This window comes from Haliotis cracherodii, unplaced genomic scaffold (assembly GCF_022045235.1).
Source record: "Haliotis cracherodii isolate W230 unplaced genomic scaffold, xgHalCrac1.p SCAF_10, whole genome shotgun sequence".
Lineage (NCBI taxonomy): Eukaryota > Metazoa > Mollusca > Gastropoda > Lepetellida > Haliotidae > Haliotis > Haliotis cracherodii.
In genome coordinates, this window is record NW_027266265.1 from 48,333,380 (window position 1) to 48,354,856 (window position 21,477).

At 38.2% G+C, this 21,477-nt stretch overlaps 1 protein-coding gene across 1 annotated transcript in view; it reads right to left on the reverse strand.

Moving 5' to 3' along the window:
* Positions 1-21,477, reverse strand: part of LOC139454468 (TOX high mobility group box family member 4-like) — a 163,942-nt gene that overhangs the window by 102,952 nt on the left and 39,513 nt on the right. Inside the window, exon 2 of the mRNA XM_071236189.1 lies at positions 11,926-12,009. The gene's annotated coding sequence lies outside the window, so the exon portion shown is untranslated. The remainder of the gene's footprint in view (positions 1-11,925; positions 12,010-21,477) is intronic.

A 21,477-nucleotide genomic window follows, 5' to 3' on the forward strand; every position in this document is an offset into this window, starting at 1 on the left:
TGACCACCCAGTCCATCTCGTCACCTCTTACAACTGACCCGTGAAGATCCTGGGTAGAATAGGTCTTCAGCAAACCCATGCTTGCCATAAAAGGCGACTATGCTTGTCGTAAAAGGAGACTAATGGGTGGTCAGGCTCGCTGACTTGGTTGATGCATGTCTTCGATCCCAATTGCGTGGATCGATGCTCATGATATCAATCACTGGACTGTCTGGGCCAGACTCAATTATTTACAGACCGCCGTCATATAGCTGGAATATTGCTGAGTGCGGCGTTAAACAACAAACAAACAACAACAACCTCTTACAGCCAATTCTAACCCTAATCCCTACAGGGGTAAAAGACAGCTGAAATAAAAATGATACGACCCAATAGAAGTCCTGCTTCATTACAGATTAGAGATTATCTGTAGAGAGACAAGTGACTTGTGCATAACGCTATTTGGAATAGCACGTAACCTTAATGTCGATATATCCAGGGTAGAATAGGTCTTCAGCAACCCATGCTTGCCATAAAAGGTGACTACGCTTGTCGTAAGAGGCGACTAATGGGATCAGGTGGTCAGGCGCGCCTACTCTGTCATCGTATTCCAATTGCGTGGATCGATGCTCCTAATATCAATCACTGGATTGTCTGATCCAGACTCGATTATTTACAGACTGCTGTCATCTAGCTGGAATATTGCTTAGTGCGGCATTAAACAACAAACAAATAACCAAACATGTTAATATAGGAGGAGAGCCAGATATCTTCATAGGATTCTGGCACACGCAAAGGATGCAACCCGTGGAGAATATTGAAGCCCCTAAATCTACAGGGCCACTTGTATCCCCTATGTACACATGAATACGGACAGCTATGTGTGATACTTTAACTCTTGAATCCTGGACCAATCACACCACAGTACCACAAGCTTGTCATAAATATAACATAAAACATCAACGCCGGCCGAATAACCAGCCTTGAGAAAAAATAAATTGAAGATTGGTTGTCTGATGGCTTCAGAGGACGCTGAAGCACCTTGACAAATCAACTCTCAGCTGTATTCTGGTTGATTAAACATATCATTGTACCCGAGGCAGATTTCAGTAATGACAATACAACCGCAGATGCAGCTTTGTGGAAAAAGAAAAGCATCTTTGTGATTAGGCAATTCAGGATTAGTAATGGTGCAAAATGGTCGAAAGTCAGGTATATATTCACTTTTTGTATACCCATTCACAAATTAGTGATTAACTTGACTTAAAGGGGTGGGGTAGGGGTGGGAAGGGTGTGTGTGTGTGTGTGTGTGTGTGGGGGGGGGGGGGGGGGGGGGGAAGAGAAGGTTAGAGGTTAGGGGTTGGGGGTAGGGAGAGGAGGGCAGAAGGTGGAGGGTAAGGTTGGCGAGAGAAGAGTAAGGTAGGAACAGGAGGGTAGAATGGTGGAGGGCAGGGGGTGGATGGTAGGGAGTTGGGGGGGGGGGGGGGAGAAAGACAAAGAGAGAGAGAGGAAGTAGGGGTGGGGAGAGGAGTGTTGGGGTGGGGAGAGGAAGGTAGGGGTCGGGGGTGGAGGGTGGGGTGGAGCATAGGGGTAGGGGAAAGGAGGGTAGGGGGTTGGGATGGGGAGAGGTTGGTGGGGGTAGGGAGAAGAAGGTAGGGGGTGGGGGTGGGGAGAGGAAGGTATGGGGTGGGGGTGGGGGTGGGAAGAGGAAGGTAGGGGTTGGGGGTGGAGGGTGGGGTGGGGTGGAGGATAGGGTTGGGGAGAGGAGAGGAGGAGTCTGCATTTGCAATTTAAGCCAGTGGTTTGCATTCTGCATCACATTATTAAACTGGCGTGATGCACCAGTTGTTTCACCAACTGCTGGGCCCTCAGGCCTCCCACCCGTCTACCAACCATTCCTCCTGTCAACAATGACCGTAGATACTACTTCCCTGGCCACCATGGCCACCAGTCACCTGCTACTCCAGACAACAGTAGCTGGTTCCAAGTTGCTTCAGCACATGGCCCTGTTCAGCCACACATCTCCTCATCATACCTCCGTGGTTATCACATTTTCTCAGATAACCATGTTTCAAGTACTTGCAGATGGCAAAATATCACAAGTCAAGATAGTACAATCTTGCAACATACTTTTTCTTCTCCTACACATTTGATACCAGGTAGCACGCAGGTTGCCTTCTTACAGTTGGCTTAGAATCCGAGGCTAGCCTGACCCTGACAGTGAGGGAATGGTGTTTACAGCACTATTCCTGTCACTAATGGTCTGGAGTGAGTGAAAAGTCACAGCAGCATATAACTAAATGTCTGGAGTGAGTGAGTGAGTGTAATATCACGGCAGCATGTAACTCATGGTCTGGAGTGAGTGAGTCAGTGAGTGAGTGAGTGAAATATCACAGCAGCCTCTAAGTAATGGTCTGCAGTGAGTGAGTGAGTGAAATATCACGGCAGCCTGTAAGTAATGGTCTGCAGTGAGTGAGTGAGTGAGTGAGTGAGTGAGTGAGTGAGTGAGTGAGTGAGTGAGTGAGTGAGTGAAATATCACGGCAGCCTGTAAGTAATGGTCTGCAGTGAGTGAGTGAGTGTGTGAGTGAAATATCACAGCAGATTGTAACTCATGACCTGGAGTGAAAGAGTGTGATGATCAACTCATGATAATCACATATATAGACAGCTTCGGCCTTCATACTTTCCAGTCTTTACTAAAACACTGCATGATTCTGTGAGACATTTGGAAGTGAAGGATTCTAACTCATACAAAGCACTCAGTGGTTGCACATATATATTTGATTCAAATCTCAAATGACTTAGGCCACGATTCCACGATATTCTCGCATAGTTGTACATATCAAGATATAGGCATCAACATTCAATCAGCAAGATTGAAAATCAGGTGCATCTTTCAATGGTTTTATCTACATTCACAATCTCATTTTCACCTACAAAAATAAAAAAAATGTCGCATTGTTTGAATATAATTATCTTCTTACCTAAAAATGTCAATAAAAAACTTACACAATAGTTTATTCAATCGTCAAAAGTTGTCAATCGAAACAGCGATTTGCATACTCGCAACACTGCATGCTATCTCTTACTGTGCATTACCAATTCCTCTATCACTGCATGGATGTTCAGCTGATAATGGTGGAGAGCGAAACATTTTTATTTCCCTGATTGACAAAATGAGTGTTTGTTTTTACGATATATACACTTTGGAAGCGCACAAAAATCCTATTCTGTGATCTACAACACCAAGTAATTAAACAAATTTTTAAAAACTTCAATCCTAGCAGAAATCAAAGACATACATGTATGTGCATCGTGCAGAAATCAAGAGAAAGGCGCAGTTTCAAAACACGAGCAAATTTCGGTTTTGGAATGACAACAAAACAAAACCTAAATGAATATACTTACAACTCTTTCTCCATAATAATATACAAATTTCAGATCACAAACCATTGTATTTTAGATGAGATTCACCTAGTCTTTAGATGAGACGGTACTGAGTTTTCATGAACATTCCCTCGTGCAAGAATGGTCACCGAGTGTGAATTACGAATTTTGAACTATGTCTAGTGGCCAAACAGCATGTTGGATTTAGATTTTTAGAATATACTACGATATGTTTGCTTCCAGAGTTGTCCATAAGAATTGAAAACTGTGACTTAATCTTTCAAATGTAATTCATAAATATCGTGAATGTCAACAGTCTTTTCAACTTCCGGTGACATTTCTGGCTGCTGCACATGCCAAACACGCCGCCTTCTGCGGGAAATAAATGACTTAGTTGTTGCTAATTAAACAAAAGAGCGAACATGGAGCAATAGTCGTCGTATAATGAAATGTCACTTCTAATTAATTGAAAAGTCCACATTGATAAGATTTAATTTGATACAGTCAGAGACCCCGTGTCTGATACGCTACACACCACAGACAGAAATAAGCCAGCGGAATTGATGAAAGCACTGGAATGTAAGTAACATATTTTTTGCCAACAAACAATCGCTATTTCATTTCATCATTTTGAATATATTAAGTTATGATCTAAACACACATTGTCGAAATTTGATAACTGCAGATTGTTGTCTACTGCATGCCAACGAAATGAACAGCTAATGGTGGTAAACATGCCTCCTAAACAATCTATAATTGTCCTCGCAAATAATTCCCCATAAAGTCAACAATGAACAGAAAAACATAAATATTAGTTTAATTTCTCCTAAAGTAGACAATCAACAGAAATATAAGTACTGATGTAATGTTTTGTTAATACAAATGCTTATATTTTTAAATATGGAATAATTAATGTTCGAAAATTGGATATCCGAGGAAATATATCCATATAATCTTGTAACATCAATTGCAACATTATTTGAGTCATAAGTACCGAAAATCAAATACACTTTCCACTGTGTGAAGACGAAATATTTCTGAAAATTAGCAAATTCTCATCACATGCCAAAATATCTCATTGCTTTTGGACCAGGGGAGATTTTCTCTCATGGGTAAAAACATCCAGTATAATCCCTGCAATACTCCAAACAACATTTGGCATGATCAAGTCATATTTAACTCAACATATCTATATCAGTCAGGATTTCTTCCTACAAAACACATCCATGAACCATAATTTGTTCACCAGAACAGTCTCGATGTTTATCAAGACTGAAAGAAAACCGTTTTTGCATGCAGGTATTTCATGGTAGTAATATCAATAGCAATGACTAAAATGGCTCTTGCAATTTATTAAAACGATCAAAGCTGACAATGAGCAATGAAATCTTCCATCATTACAGCATGCTGATGCCTGATACTGATGTCTGGCAACTACATACAGCTTGATGAATAAAGGGGATATGTGGATGCTTGATGATACATTTTCCTGAAATAATTAGATGGAGAAATAATACAATGACACACATCCATTTTTCCCCAACAATGTTTATGTATCATACTGCATGATCTAATTACTTCATTAATCACAGAGGCTTAACCAATTCAGGAAGTCGGGGAAAGTGATCAAAAAGGTGCCATTTCCCCTGAAACTAGTTCTCATTAATGCATAATATATTATGACCTTTACACGTCCAGAGTGACTGGAAGGTTTATTGATAGACAAACACCCTCCTACACCCAGGGCACCTGTCAAAACACAACTTGTATTTACAAATCATTAGGAGCTCCATGGGAAACCACTACCTTTCTCAGGGGTTAAAAATATGGACTGGCTGTGGATTTTTTGCCTTAATCCATGTTTGGTTGTTTTACAGGTGTAAGACTGGAATAATATTGACAAGGCTGACACAAGCTGAAAACTACAGCTCCTGCTGTGTGTGAAGACAGGGTGTTGTGGGGAAAACAGTATCAGTCTCAGCCATCCTGGGCTGAGAGCACCGTACACATTGTCCATCTCCATCTGGGATCATTACTGTGCACTCTTTACACACAGAGACAAATTTGATATGTGTGAATAATCAAATCATGAAGTAACTGGCCGTGGCATCCATGTTATAGCAGATTGAGAGAACTGAGTCAACATCACACGTATCTGCGATATTCGCTTGAATACACATGTTAAGAGCGTTCAAAAACAACAGGCCATCTCATCAAAACTACCATCAATTCTTTCACTGATATTGTTTCTGGTCTCTTTCAAAAATCAAAATCTCTTTTCATACAAAATTGATTATTTTTCTATTAAATATATTACCGGTACACATTCTAAATCCTCAGTCCAAACAACAGTGAGATCGTATAAATGGATAGGTTTTAAACAATATCATCTGTAGAATTGTTTTTGTAAATTACAGTCATATTCCAGACTTTGTTAAGAGATTTACTTTTCACTTTTCAGTTCTGCCATCAAGTGACCATACTTGTTGTCTTACCTTATACATGAATGTCAGATTCTGATCGGCTGAGACCCATCTCATTCATTTATCCTGCTAACACGTAAAACACATATTTTTTTTGTTCCCCCCGAACTGCTGAACTGCCACTAACTAAACAGCAAAGCCTACTCAGAGTTTTCAGCCATGGGAGCCTTGCCGAATTACACTTATCAGAGGGGTACACAAAGTACGTGATCTAGACTCCCAGTTGTCGGACTGCCATTTTAGTGGAAGCCTTGTGGCTGAGTTGGTTAGGTCTCTGACATTGTGTGATGGTGATAGCTGCCTTACTCTGGGAGTGTGGGTTCGATTCTCACACAGGACCTAAAAAGTACTAGAATTTGTACAACACTACAAATACAACATGTTAGATTTAGTCCATTATATGAAAATAATAGAATAAGTTAGTTGTCTTGAAAGTCTGTAATCAGAACATGTCAGGGACAATGGGATTGGAGCAGGACACTTTATATCTTGGATTTGCGTCATAGTTATGGCTATAAAACAGGTCCATACAGAACTTCAGTCTTAACAATTTTCAAGGATCCATCCCTAAAATGAACCAGCAAACAACTCCTCTTGCATATGAATCATAACTTGCCTTGGACCATTTCACTTCTTACTGCTCCTGCCATTCCGGGGGCACGGGTGGCCCAGTCGTCTAAGGCGTTGCGATTCGCTGTGCAGAGTTGTGTCCCTTGGGCACGCCAGAAACCTATGATTGTGGGTTCGAATCCCGGTTCGACCAGATTATGTTTCTAGGTTTGTCAGCACCATACACATGCTCGTGGGTTTCACCGAAGTGGTAAACGTCTTAGACCTGCATCACTTCGGGCTTTCCTCCCACATTAAGCTGACACGCCGTGATATAACTGGAATAATGTTAAAAGCGGCGTTAAACCCAACTCACTCACTCACTCCTTCCATTCCATTTGTTACTGTTCCTGGAATGTTCGACTCTCTTTACAGAAGCAGCTGATCATTGGAGCAGACGCTCATTGAAAGGGGGACAACTCAGTGGTTACAGACAGTAAATGGACCGTATACCATTCTTTTTTCAGTTTCCAACAGATTCCAACAGTTTGTTTTCAAACTACACTTCTTTTTCGTTCAAATACTTCATATGAGACTAATTGAATAAATTTAAGTCACATTATGCATTTTCCAAGCAAAATCTAAATTCAAGGAGTTTTCAAGACAGACCTCAAGTTCAAGGCCTTTTTAAAGCCTGCATGAACCCTGATAAAATAGGTTTATGATTTTGTGAAAGCATAGAACTGTAGATATCACACAGAGCTATGAAATAGAGCTTTGTTCAAACGGCTATTCTGTGAAGGAATCCATCACAGGGTAATGTCAGCCACATGACAAATAATTAGGAAGCAACACAATCACAGCACTACATGATACAGTCGGAGCTGTGTCCTTGACACTGAGGACAGAAATAGTTCGACTAATCCTACTTGACCCTACCACCATCTGACCATGCCATCAGAAAACACAGAGCAAAAGAATTCTACATGATATATGATTCAATCCCCACACAAGAACATTACATATGATTCAATCCCTACACAAGAACATTACATATGATTCAATCCCCACACAAGAACATTACATATGATTCAATCTCCACACAAGAACATTACATATGATTCAATCCCCACACAAGAACATTACATATGATTCAATCCCACACAAGAACATTACAAATGATTCACAGCACTAAATGACACATAGTTCAACCACAGCATGACATGACACAGTTCAACCACAGCACGACATGACATTCAGTTCAACCACAGCACAACATGACACAGTTCAACCACAGCACAACATGACACAGTTCAACCACAGCACGACATGACAGTTCAGCCACTACATGAATAATGATATGTGTTCAGCCACATGAGGACCTGTAACATGTCAGGAAAGCCTGCATCTTCCACTTACAAGTAATTACAGCTACCCATGCAAACACAACGACCAGCGACACAAGCTACTTTCACAAAACCTTCTTTGATTGATACACAGTGGAGTTTTTACGATTATAAGAATAATGCAAAATGTCATGTTTCCATATTGAGTTTACAGTTACGTTTCATCTTCTTCGCCCATGGTTCCCCAATACTGGATAGCAATGTCATTAAGGAAGAAATCTAATAACATTGCCTGGATAGAGAGTCTAAGAAATGCTCCATGGATAATGAAGCACTTTTCTCCCAGGCCGGTCCTTGTGGTTGAGAGTCATAAAAAGGGCGGGTCCCAGGTAGCACTTGCATATCTGCTGCTCTAAAACATTACACTTTGTCTTCAGAGGTCCATTATGATGATATTTCTACATGTCAAAGCCTCCCTCACTGACCGGTCTTCAAAGCAACTCTCTGAGGAGATTTCACATTTCCTATAAACTAATGCGATAAGTTTGATGTGCCTTTTTTACACTAACTATATGCCTTCAAGCAATTTCCCAAAACATTTTTTTCCTTTTTTCATCATCAATGACAATCATGACAAAACTTCACATGTTGTGTCAACGGAACTGCACAAGAAGTCAGCACCTGACATCAACATTGCAGACTTGGGTTAATTAACTTAGATTTTCATTAGCGAAGTTTCGCTTGCATGCAATATTGATAACATTTGTTAATTTATTAATGGAAGCTTGTCTTAATGCAATTTTAGCCCCAGTTGATGTATCTGCTAAATTACCATCAATCGCGCGAAAACCTCCTATGCTACTCCTGTATAACAGGCACAAACTGACTTGGAGATTAATTGGACAAGATACAAATTGTTGTCAACAGACAATGATGGTAAATTAATGCCACACAAGCCCAGAGCCAAGCCAGGCCGACAGAAGAAAGGTGGCCTATGGATCATAGCTGTGTGAAATGTCCACCACATTGTAAGAACAGAGAGGAATGTATGAATTCAGCACCTTGGTTCAATTTCAGCGGTGCCTGATGGGTGAGAGACTCTACACTGGAACATGACAGTGAACTGAGGCGCTGATGTCCATATATTTGTCCTGAATGATACACCCAACTTTCAATATGACTCATTAAGACGCCTCAGTTGATCACACTGCTCAAGAAGTGGCAAAAACCACAATGGTGGATGCACTCACTACGATCTACAATGAATACGAGTTGATCTTGAACTGTTAAATATGATAATACATACTCTTAAAATGAAACATTTTATACAGTGAAACCCTTTTTCAATTTCCAGTGAAACCTTTTCACTATTTCCAATGAAACCCTTTTATCATTTCTAGTGAAGCCCTTTTACCATTTCCAGCCAAACCATTTTACCAATTCCTGTGAAGCCTTTTACTATTTCCAGTGAAAATGTTTCACTATTTCCAGTGAAATCCTTTTAACATTTCTAGTGAAATCCTTTTACCATTTCCAGTGAAACCCTTTCACCATTCCCATTGAAATCCTTTTACCATTTCCAGTGAAACCCTTTTACCCTATTACTATTTCCAGTCAAATCACATAAACGTCATCAGTAAAACCCTTTTACCTTTTCCAGTGAAATACCTTTTACCATTGACAGTGAAAACATGTTACCATTTCGAGTCAATTCTTTTACCATTTCCAGTGAAAACCTTTTACCATTTCCAGTAAAACCCTTTTACCATTTCCACGGAAATCCTTTTACCATTTCCAGTGAAAATCTTTCACTATTTCCAGTAAAACCCTTTTACCATTTCCAGTAAAACCCTTTTACCATTTGCAGGGAAATCCTTTCACCATTTCCAGTAAAACCCTTTTACCATTTCCAGTAAAACCCTTTTACCATTTCCAGAGAAATCCTTTCACCATTTCTAGCGAAACACTTTTACCATTTCCAGAGAAAGCATCCCGATTGCATTTGAGATTAACAGATAATTGTTAGAAGAAATGTCGTTTGACTAAATTTTTTGCCTAAAGAGTGGCATCAAACTAATACTGTTTCATGTCACACATTACAACATAACAACACAGAATTTAAAACAAGAAAATGCACAAATAGTAGTGTCAGCGCACCGAAAAGAAATAAAGAAACCTTATGAGCCTGATCATGGTTTTTCAAACAAAGACGCACCTGTCCCAATTCATGAAGCCAATGTGCCGAAGAAATTAACTATCCCATCTCAAAATAAGGTTTTGTCACAGACATCCAGTTTGTAATTTAAACAATGATTCAACAGTTCCATTTCATGAAACCAAGGCACCAAAGACATTCACCATCTTGTCTGGTGATATACTTTTGTCTGAGACAGCCTTGGTTTGCATCTAAAACAGTTGCTCAAAAGTCTCATTTCATAAAGCCAAGATTCTAAAAACATTCACTATCCTGTCTGGTGATATACCTTTGTCTGAGACAGCCTTGGTTTGTATCTAAAACAGTTGCTGAATTATATAAGTTTCATTTCATAAAGCCAAGATTCTAAAGACATTGACTATCCTGTCTGGTGATATACCTTTGTCTGAGACAGCCTTGGTTTGTATCTAAAACAGTTGCTAAATAGTCTCATTTCATAAAGCCAAGATTCTAAAAACATTCACTATCCTGTCTGGTGATATACCTTTGTCTGAGACAGCCTTGGTTTGTATTTGAAACAGTTGCTCAATAGTTTCATTTCATAAAGCCAAGATGCTAAAGACATTCACTATGGTACAAAATAAACTATTGCAGAGAACCTCCTTGAGTCTTGTAATGATCTTGAAGCCCTCCTTCCTCCCCGCACAGAGCCATTAATAACCGTATCCTCATGGATGGGGGATAATGAACACTGTACATTACGCCAGTGAAAGAAGAGATCAATATACCGAACAAATACACGAAATACTGCGCCCTATAACAGATCCAATAAATCACTATCATACCAACCTTATATATCGGTGAAAAAGTCTCAATTGAAACATTAATATATTTGAAGTTATTGTAATAAAGGGATAGAAAATTAATTCATTTAGCTAAGAATGCTTTGAAAAAAAAGCAATTACCTTTTTCCTTAATTCTGCTTAATGGTAATGTCATTATTGATTAGATATTAAGGCTCCATTTTATCATTTTTATTGCACAAAATGATGTAATTTTCAGAAAACATGCTCATTTTCGCTGAGAGCTTGGTTGTTATTTTGAATGTCATAATCTCGCAGCAGTTTCACTTTACAAACTCATTCATCAACTACGCTTAACAAATGGCAAAGCTGTTTCGAAATATTGTTTCCACGAAAAATAATAGTTTTGCAGTAATCTTTGGACTACCTGAAGTTTGGATGTAATCCTTCAACAAAGACAGTGAAATTAATGACATTATTCCAGCATTCATGTTTCTCTAAGTCAGAATAAAAACACAAACCAGGTCAAGCCAGACCCTTGACTAGTGTCACAAAAATCAATGAAACTAACAATTAAAATTTGCATTCTAATGAACTAGTTCCATTATGAATGTTTATCATTGAAAAGAACTCCAGAAATGTTACAACAAAAAAGAAAAGCCTTTCATCTCAAAGGCATCAACCTATTTATCATAATTTTGACTTCTAAAGGAAATAACAAAATCTAATTTAAAAGCTAAAGAAACGATATTAAAATTTCAAAACTGAAATGATTCATGCTTTTGACCAAAGTTTTACAATGAAGTGATAGAAATTCAATCAAATTCAAACTATTTCTTTCGATCATTTCCCAAAACAGTGCAAACAAGCCAAGAACCAATATCTCACTGTGAGGTTTAATTAGTGTTTTCTTCATCCATTTTCCACAGAACTGTGCGATTAGCCTTGGACGATATGTCTTCATAATTCAATAGCAAGTCACGTTAAGTCATAGGGTTTGATGGGCAGGACAGATTAACAAAACCTAATAAAATCATAATTGTTTATGTTGGTGTGACTCATGTATTATTCACGATAAAAGATGTTTATTCCTTTTAGTTGTCTTGGTTGAGATAAATGAACACACATGGAAATGGGAGCAGTTAAACACAGTGGCCCGGGAGGCTGTGTGAAACCACAAAGAAAAATTAGCATCTCAGTAAGTGCTCTGTTGAAAACTTACCTGTAATTAGCCAGCAGGTGAGATGTGCCACCTAGAACCCACCCACCATGCCACACACAGCAGAACAACCCCTAGAGGCACTATCTGAAAAATAAGAATCATAACTTTATTAATCATACATGTTATATTTTTTTCTCAAATCAAATTCCATCTGAAATCAAATGTAACAATATATGCTTTCATTTAGGAAAATGTATTTCAAACGTTTTCACATTTAAGACATTAACAAAATTTTAAAGTTACATTTAATTATTGTCAAACATTGACCAAAGAGATTTAAAAGAATCTAGGGATGTCATTGTTAGCCACGATATTGAAGTATTGTACATATTTAAGCCCTAGCAGTGTAGAGAGCCCTGGCAGTGTAGAGAGCCCTAGCGGTGTAGAGAGCCCTAGCAGTGTAGAGAGCCCCAGCAGTGTGGTGAGCCCTAGCAGTGTAGAGAGCTTTCTAACCCCAAATGTAATAAGCATATAGTTGACGAAGTCATCTATATCCCCTGCCCATTTCAACACGTTATGGTCCCAAACCAGGTAATTGATCCAACATTTCTCTTAGCCCATGTCAAAATAGCTGCAATGGAAATTCTAAAATAAACATTTCTAAAACTCCTCATATCAAATGACACCAGTTCAGTATGATAGTATGATAGTTCATATAATAGACATCAATGTTTGGCAAGGACATATTTAACAGTTTATTTGTAATACTCCATAAGTGAACCCACCCTACATTAAAACTTAAATCCAACTTGTTGCCATGGAAACGTAAAAATAAACATTTCTAAAATTCCGAAATAGCAAAAGGCACCAGTTCAGTATGTGTCTGGTAAACATGCAAAGTTTTGTTAGAAAGTATTGAATGAGTTTTGAGTTATGCTCCGGAAAAGAACTTTACCATATAGAACCTACGTCCAACTTGTTGCTCATGGAAACAAAACAAAATAAAAATTTATAAAATTCCTAAATAGCAAAAGGCACCAGTTCAGCATGAGTCTGATAGACATGCAAAGTTTCATAAAGAAATATTTAACGTTTTCTGAGCTATGCTCCGGAAACGATTTCGGGATGCGTGCACACACACACGTACGGAAGCCATTTCCATATCCCCTGCCAACTTTGTTGGTGTGGAGGATAATGATGTTTATACATTTGTTTATGTCTTTGGGAATGCCAATACAGTTAATTTTTAAAAGGTCTACGACTGACCAAATTTCGCAGATGAATTAACCCTTTGAGTTTGTTTGATCGGATTCGTTTGAGATTGCAGACCAACGGAAAATCAACCAACTTCTCCCTTACATTCTAACTATACTACTCAAAAGAAGTTAAGGATCACCCGATTATTTCATATTGGTAATGTTAATCTGTCATGGCATGAGAGATTAACTATTGTAATATGAAAGAATCAGGTGATCCTTAACTTCTTTTGAGTAGTATATATCAATTACATGATAGTTGTAATGAAACAGAAATTCAAATTGACAAACAAAGAAAATGATTTAGCAGTGGTAAGAGTATTCGTGCCACGGCAGTCATCATTTGTTTGTAAACATAACAGTCAGTCGGTTGCGAGTTCAACTCCAAGCATGGTTGTAGCCACCTATCAGTGGGGAGCTTTGACTGGTGGCAGTGAGAACCAAGTTGGTTACTTTGTTTTAGCATTAAAAATTAATGTGACTAAAAATATTTTAAACTATTTTCATTTCAGGGACGTCAGAGACATCAGACCATTACACAAATTACATATCCTGCAGGGCAGACTGTGCCTTGTCATGTCCAAATAATTCCCAAATTTGTCATATTTCTGAAATGAACGTACCCGGGATTATGATTCACAAAAGCTACAAAATGTAAAACATATTTTACAGCAGATCAGCTAGATCCCTACACCGTCCATGACGAAGTATTGAAACTGTGTGATGGTAAGCATATTTATATCCCAGTAGATAATAGGGTCACTGGCTACAATCAAACCACATCACACTCCCAATCTGCTTCCCCCACAAAGGACGCCACAGTGAGATGTGTTACTGTTGAAGTTTTAGATCAAATTAAAGTATTGAGCAAACATTACCATATCAGTTGTACCCTACACTGCTTATTACTTCAGAATTTAGCTGTTATTTTGTCAAATCTGTCAATCATTTGGAAATCCCTGACTATCAAATTTCAGTTTAAGTACTCCTACCCCAGTGATGAATGAACCACGGCCTCGTCATCACCAGGGACTGTTTTGTAATAGAAGCAGCCGCAGGGTTCTCCCCAGCCTACAACCACCTGTCTAAGCCATTATACATTCAAAAGCACATTGCACAATTAAAATGGAACAAAAACTTTTGAGTTTCAAATCCTGCATAGGAAAGTCCAATAAAGACATCAAACCTAACCTTCAACCTTCAACACTTACATGGTCTACCAACATTAAATCCAATATTTGTGTAAGATTAACGGTGTACTATTTCCCTACAGCTGTCTCTGATTAATGTTAATGTCGACTGAATAAGGCCAAAAGGCGAAACCCACCCAACTTACTGGCCCATTTTAGTTTCCCTTCATTCAATGTTTATGCTTAAGTTGTCCTTTTCTTAAATGAAACAAAATATAACCACTGCAACAACATGAATTATTAATTTATCCCCAAAGCAAATTGCTATTTTGGAAAACTTTGAATTATGAATTGGTCTCTGGAAACTAATGTGATTACACTGAAATAAGAAAACAAATTCATTTTTTTTCAAAACAACTTCAACAAAGTATGCTTTTCATCTATAATTAATAAGTGCTCTTTTCCTTTTTATAACAGTAATTCCATTTGCAAAACCTCAGTTGGGGAAAATAATTAAATTAAAGAAATGAAATCGTTTCCTAGGAGACCGATAGATGCATCTTGTGTAATGTGAAAACTACAACACACGGATTGCGGATTGACAAGTTCATTTTTTCTTCGGCATGTGATTTCAATGTTGTCATTTAATAGTTTGAAAAGACAATAAAACCTTTAGTAAGGTTTCCATTTAAATTAAGCCATGATTTCCAAAACATTGCTAGGCATTTAATTATAATGTGTGGAATGAAGGAACGTGTCACTGCTGTAGACAATCTGTAATTTCAGACATTAGTACAGCTACATCATTCTCCAGTTGTTTTTTTTATGTTTGTTTGTTTGTTGTTTAACAATACACTTAGCAATATTCCAGCTATATGACAGCTGTCTCTAAATAAGACGCTGGACCAGACTGATGTCATGAGCGTGGATCCACGCAATTGGAATACGATGACATGCATCAACCAAGTCAGCGAGTCTCATCACCTGATCCCGTTAGTCAACAAGCATAGTCGCCTTTTACGGCAAGCATGGGTGGCTGAAGACCTAGTCTACCCCGGATTTTCAAGTACGAATACATTCTCTAGTTCAAAGGATATATTTCAAACATGCAATTTTTGTTAAACGTCAATGAGATTTTCCACAGAACATCATTTTAGTTTCAGATGATTATATTAAATTGCAAGTATTATGATAAGTTTGTGTGAAAATATCTATTGGATTCCATCAAGATTACTATTGCAGTTATAACTCAGGTCTGTCAAAGTCAACAAATATAACGCCTCAAATATTTGCCATGTGCTCGTGACTGTTGGTTCCCAACGCAGAAATGATTCCAGGAGCATTGTATACGATTTAGATAAGAAATTGATTGATGAGATTTTCAAGTTAATAAGGCAATATTATGGCTCAATGAAAACATGTTGATGAAGGATTTAGGAGGTTTGAGAGGAGATATGAAAATATCACCCCTAAAATATTCCAGGATAGGTTATACCGCTTCGAGAATAACCCAAAGAACATTATCATTAAATTTTATGAGCCATCTGCAAAGCTCGATAGATGTGATTTGGCTGTCACGTTACATGCCTGATAAACACAACACAGCGATGGCAGTTCAATTGGTCAACAAGGTCAGACCTAAGAATTATCTTGTCTTAAAGAAAAACCTACAAAAAATACAAAAAACAATAAAACAGTAGTTCCATGTAATCAACAAAGATAGCCACTTAAAACCAATCTGGCTGTCAACAGTGATATTCACAGAGGACGAAACTCCAACATCAACATTTAACGATTTGAACTTACGTCATCATTAGGAGAACCATACATGCCAAAGTTCAGCTCATTCGAAGTGGCAGTTTCAGAGACAAACAGATTCAAATATGCATTTTGAGAGAATATAACAGCATGGTCACAAAAAGGAAAAAAATTATAAAATATTACAAAAAAACAGAACATATTTGGTGAATCACATTCTTAACAAACCAATCAACCAATTTCATTAACGGTACATTTTCTCCCCTAAAGGTCAGGCAATGGCCTAAAATAGGATTTCTCAATATGACTGTTGAAGCAGCCATATTGAAAATCAGATTCAAACCTTTTGAAGACATTCAGGTGATATTATTTGTGGGAACAATCTTATTAAGTTTCAGCTTCATTGGTGAAGTGATCTCTGAGGTGATGCTTTAAGGGCAAAGAAATGCATTTTGGCAGGATTTAGGAGCATGGTCAAAGTGCAAAGATAAAACCAAAGCCGAAATGTTTTTAAATGTTAAACGTGTGTTGAGATTCACTACTACCTACACATTATTAGTCACGCCTCGCCCAATATTTTCCTGCTAACCTAATATGACACCGTATACAGCAACTTAAGACACCATAACAAATTTATTATGCCGAAAAGTTTACACTATTTGGTATCTTTGTCGTACATGTCATCTCAAAATGAAAACTTGACACTTACAACTTGTATAAACGACAGGACCAGTACATATGTTTGCTATGTGACATCATTGGTGTCACTTCTTTTTTTTGCAACATCATCCTATAGTTTAGGTTCTATGATGTTGCTATTTGTAACTCTGTGACCTCTGTTTGTAAGCTTTTTTTCTCTATAATTTTATAAATAAAGTCATGAACATGGTTTCTTTAATAAATAATGTCTTTGCTCATCACAATTAATGATATTAAAACACAAAACAGTGTCGAATAAGGAATTTCAGTACCAGAATTTCCATGTGAAATATGTGAGGTGGGTGTTGGAAAATCCAAGATGGCTGTTACTGACGGTATACAGTCTCATATTAGGTCAGTATCAACCTTCTTGGATTTTTACTGACGGTATACAGGCTCATGTGGGGTCAGTAGTTCTGCTCTCTGATTGGTCAATCTCACTTTGATTGGTTGGTTGGTTTGTTCAAATTGTTGTTTAACACCGCACTCAGCAATATTCCAGCTATATGACGGCAGTGTGTAAATAATCGAGTCTGGACCAGATAATCCAGTGATTAATATCATGAGCATCGATCCACGCAGTTGGGATTGATGACCTGCATCAACCAAGTCAGCGAGCCTGAGCATCCGATCCTAGTCGCCTTTTACGACAAGCATAGTCACCTTTTACGGCAAGTATGGGTTGCTGAAGACCTTGTCTACCCCGGCGTCTTCACGGGCCCAATCTCCCTTTGAGGCATAATAAATAGTGGCTGAGTAAGAAGATTCAGCTTTCAATAAGGACAAAGTACAAAGGTCAATTCAATCATGTGAGCTAAAATTAACAAAAACTTCTGTTTGGATGGCAATAAATCTTTTAAACACCTTCCCATGGACTGACTGACAAGCATATTTCAATTTCTTTATTTTTTTCGATGTGAATGATAAAAATACAACCTCCAGCACAGAAAGAATAAAGAAGCTGAAATCCACACATCAACTTGTCTTCACCTTCTCATTCATATTTTTGTTAAAACTATTATTTCAAAACTTTTTTCGAAAGAAATTAACTTCAAATCAATCCTGACATGAGTCCTTACTGTTTTGTTAAATCTGTCTCCCGTCACTTGGCATTTGACAGTGGTGATGTAATGCCTTTCAAATTACAACATAGTGAATTATGTACAAACACGATGCATCTGCATATCCATGCTTTCTTTGGATCCCTCTGTCAGTCTCACCCTGAGACAACATTTCCCGTGACATCTGACAACAAGCCAGCGTCTATGATGCCGACCAAACATTAGCAGCTTTGCGCTATTCAGCTCTGAACTGTTTCAAACTAATTAAAAATTATGTCTCCTCCTCTTGAGATGTTTTCAAATTCAATAAAATTGACATATCACATTTCCACCTGTCAATCAAGCGCTGATCCAATCAGAACAAGCATGTCTTCTTCAACTTTGCTAAGGACCCAAATCCCTTTAATCAGAATTTTAAAATAAGCCACAACCCTTTGAAGAAGAACCAGAAAGTAACGTGAAGTCCACAACAGCCTCATTAGAAGTTAAGAGTGAAAAGATCTCATCCTAACTGCTAACAATCAGAACCCTCGCTCTCAATCAACTGTGTTAATTCGAAAATGACAATTTTATCGTGGAGTGACCATCCGTGCATCATATGGAAGTTTTTTTATTATGGCTGTGGTGATGGGAGCTGTGACACTTCCAACGACATTCTTTGTTGTTTAACGCTGCCGCAGTCAGCAATATTCCACCTACATGAAGAAGGCCTGTAAATAACAGTCTTTACCAGACATTCCAGTGATTGATATTATGAGTGACAATCCACATCATCAGGGGACAACGACACGCTATCAACCAAGTCACTGAGCATGACCACCAGTCCACTAAATCACATCATATGACCAGCAAAGGTTGCTAGGTAACTGTTTCAACCCAGAATTTCCATAAAGATATGTCAGTGACAAAAGTGGTACATTCTGCCATGACTGTGGAGAATACCCAATTCTGATTGGTCAACTGGTCTATGAAACGAGGTTAACATATCTCATTTTCAAGGAACCACTGTACCAGAACATATTTATCAAAAGCAGTTCTTTCATAAGTATGGTGAACAAAAAAATGTACCATAAAAAATGCCAACAATTAAGATAATTTATTTAGTTGATGAATTCTTTGTTTGTTTTGTCAATTAAGACCACAATAATTTCAGTTCAATGATCGCAGCCTGTAAATGAGAGACATGAGAACAGTAAAAACATTTTTGGGAGGAACATCACCAATCTAGGGGGGTTTGGTGGCATGCCCCAAAACAAAAAATTTTAAAAACAAGGATTAAAATAAGTGCATTTTACATCATTCTGATAGGACGTCTGGGAATCCGAGGGAAATTCTCATGTCTGAAATATTCAAGGCTGGAGCAGACGAACAAGTGATGGATATGATAAGCAACATCTCTAGAAATTTTGAACGGCTGATGAGGTAAACAAACCCCACCCTCACTTGAACCTAAGTCCAACTTGTTGCCTTGCACACCCGAATTCATAAGATTTCAAAAATACCTCTTCAGTAAAAAGCAACAGTTCACCACTTATTTATTATGCATACAAAGTTTTAAAAATGAAGATATATTGGACTTTTTATGAGTCATGGTCAGGGAAAGAATGCATTCCTCATTTGAACAAAAGTCCATCTTGTTACCTTAACAATGCCAAAAATAAAAAGTTATAAAAAATTCCTGAATAGCAAAAGACGTCGGTTTAGCAGATGTTTGATATGTACACTTTGTCATGCTGTGGAAATGAAGTGGGACGAAGGGATGGACGGAAGGGGGATGGCTGGAGGGGCAATTCTATATCCTATGTAACTTGTTTGGAGGTGAGGTGTAATGGGGTTTAACATCGCTTCCAAGATTATTGCACTGTGCAATTTGAACTTATATAGCGACGTGCGTATATGCGTGTGTGCGTGTGCGTGTGCGTGTGTGTGTGTGGCTGCTTGTACTAGTCCAGACTGACGCCGATTTATAGTGCTAGCTCACTGAGATACCACGCCTCAGTTTAACATGAATACCCCACTCAGACACAGTATACTGACTCCGAGCCGACAAGTCCCTGTTTTAACCACTTTATGCTGAGCGTCAGACGGTAACAACAAGTACCATCTTTTAACATCTTTTGGTATGACGTGGTTGGGGATCTAACGGAGGCGGTCCTCACTTGTTTGGACAAAATGCCAGATGGTATAATGGTTAGAACTTGCAGAGCAAATATTTGGAAAAGCCAAGCAACATAAATCATATAGATATTCAATGGGTATTGCAGGAATATACAGGTTAAAACTAACTCACTCTCACATTAACTTATTCATAAATGATAAGAGAAATTGTGCTTAAAAGGGCGTGTCATGTCAACAGTGATATATATCTGAGAGTCAGGATAGACCTACCTCTGCTAATGAACAGGATTTATTCTTATTTGCTGATTCACCAAAGTAGGTCATAATTTATGGTGAGTTTTTTCAAAGAATGCATTTGCATGAATAGCGAGAACACATATGTGCTAAATAACACCTGATGTACGTATTCATTTGACATAATTGATGACAATCGCTTCTTCAGAAAGTGCCCACAATCCATTTTTCATAGTTATACATGATATACTTAACCAATGAAACTGCAGAGTGACTGAAAGCATAGGATATAAGTCATGCACCCATTTTCTCCCATGATTTACTGGTGTCAGTTATAAATGTTCCAATGTAATGACTCACAAGAATTTGAATGCAATGATCGGAAGAAATAAAATCTGAAACAGAACTTGCACCAAGAAAAATACTGTATATTACTTGTTATTTTATTTGCTGCTTTTGCTGAGTACATATAATCAAATTTTCGTTGTGTTCATTGAAATCCCTGCATTCTGATTAGCTGAATTGGGTTACATGTTACTGCATTCATTTCCCAACGAATGTAAAAAATTAAGCCACACCCACTTAGGCGCACTACTTTTATTACTGCGGAATGTCCCAATATTACACTTGAGGGAATTCCCTTTCTGCTCACGTGTATTGTCATGCACAGGACATTTAGCGACTTTCATGCATATTCATTGTCCAAACTACCCTTTGAAACCGAAGGCCGAGAATGAATGAAACAGCAAATTTGCAGGCTCGCTCGCCTGTTTTTCCCCCCGCTCACCTTGGTTCCACAACTTTCATGTCTTCTGGTTTCATTTCTAACTAACATTTTTCCAACTGTGTCTTCCCATTTTCAGGGAACTAATGTTCTAATCTGGCGGTAACTGACCATGTCATTTGAAACAGCCGCCTTCTCCCGGACATATTTCTTCCTGTTCGTTACAGTCTGACTGTTGCAGTTCTTCTCTCCTCTTGCCTTAATTGACAGGTCCAAAGAACATTGTTTCGATCCTACTCTCCGTTGATTGGCTACTGACTGTGTAGGCGTGTCAAGTTATGTGCATAAATTAAACGATCACCTGATTCATGTCAGGCCACAGTATGTATTCTTACACCTGGAATGTTTTTCAATCTCCTCATTTTTTTCTGTTTTGATATATTTAACTTTTTCGGTTAAATTATTGTAGATAAAATATGTTTTACGTTGTCAAATTTAATTATAAGCATTGACTGTGTATTTTTTTCGGTTCATTGATGAGGTAAGGTGCAAACCTTTGTAAGAATCCGCTATGCAAGAGGAGAGAGATAGTCCAAAAGTGTGCAGGGGGAAAGTCTGATGTATGGGTCAAT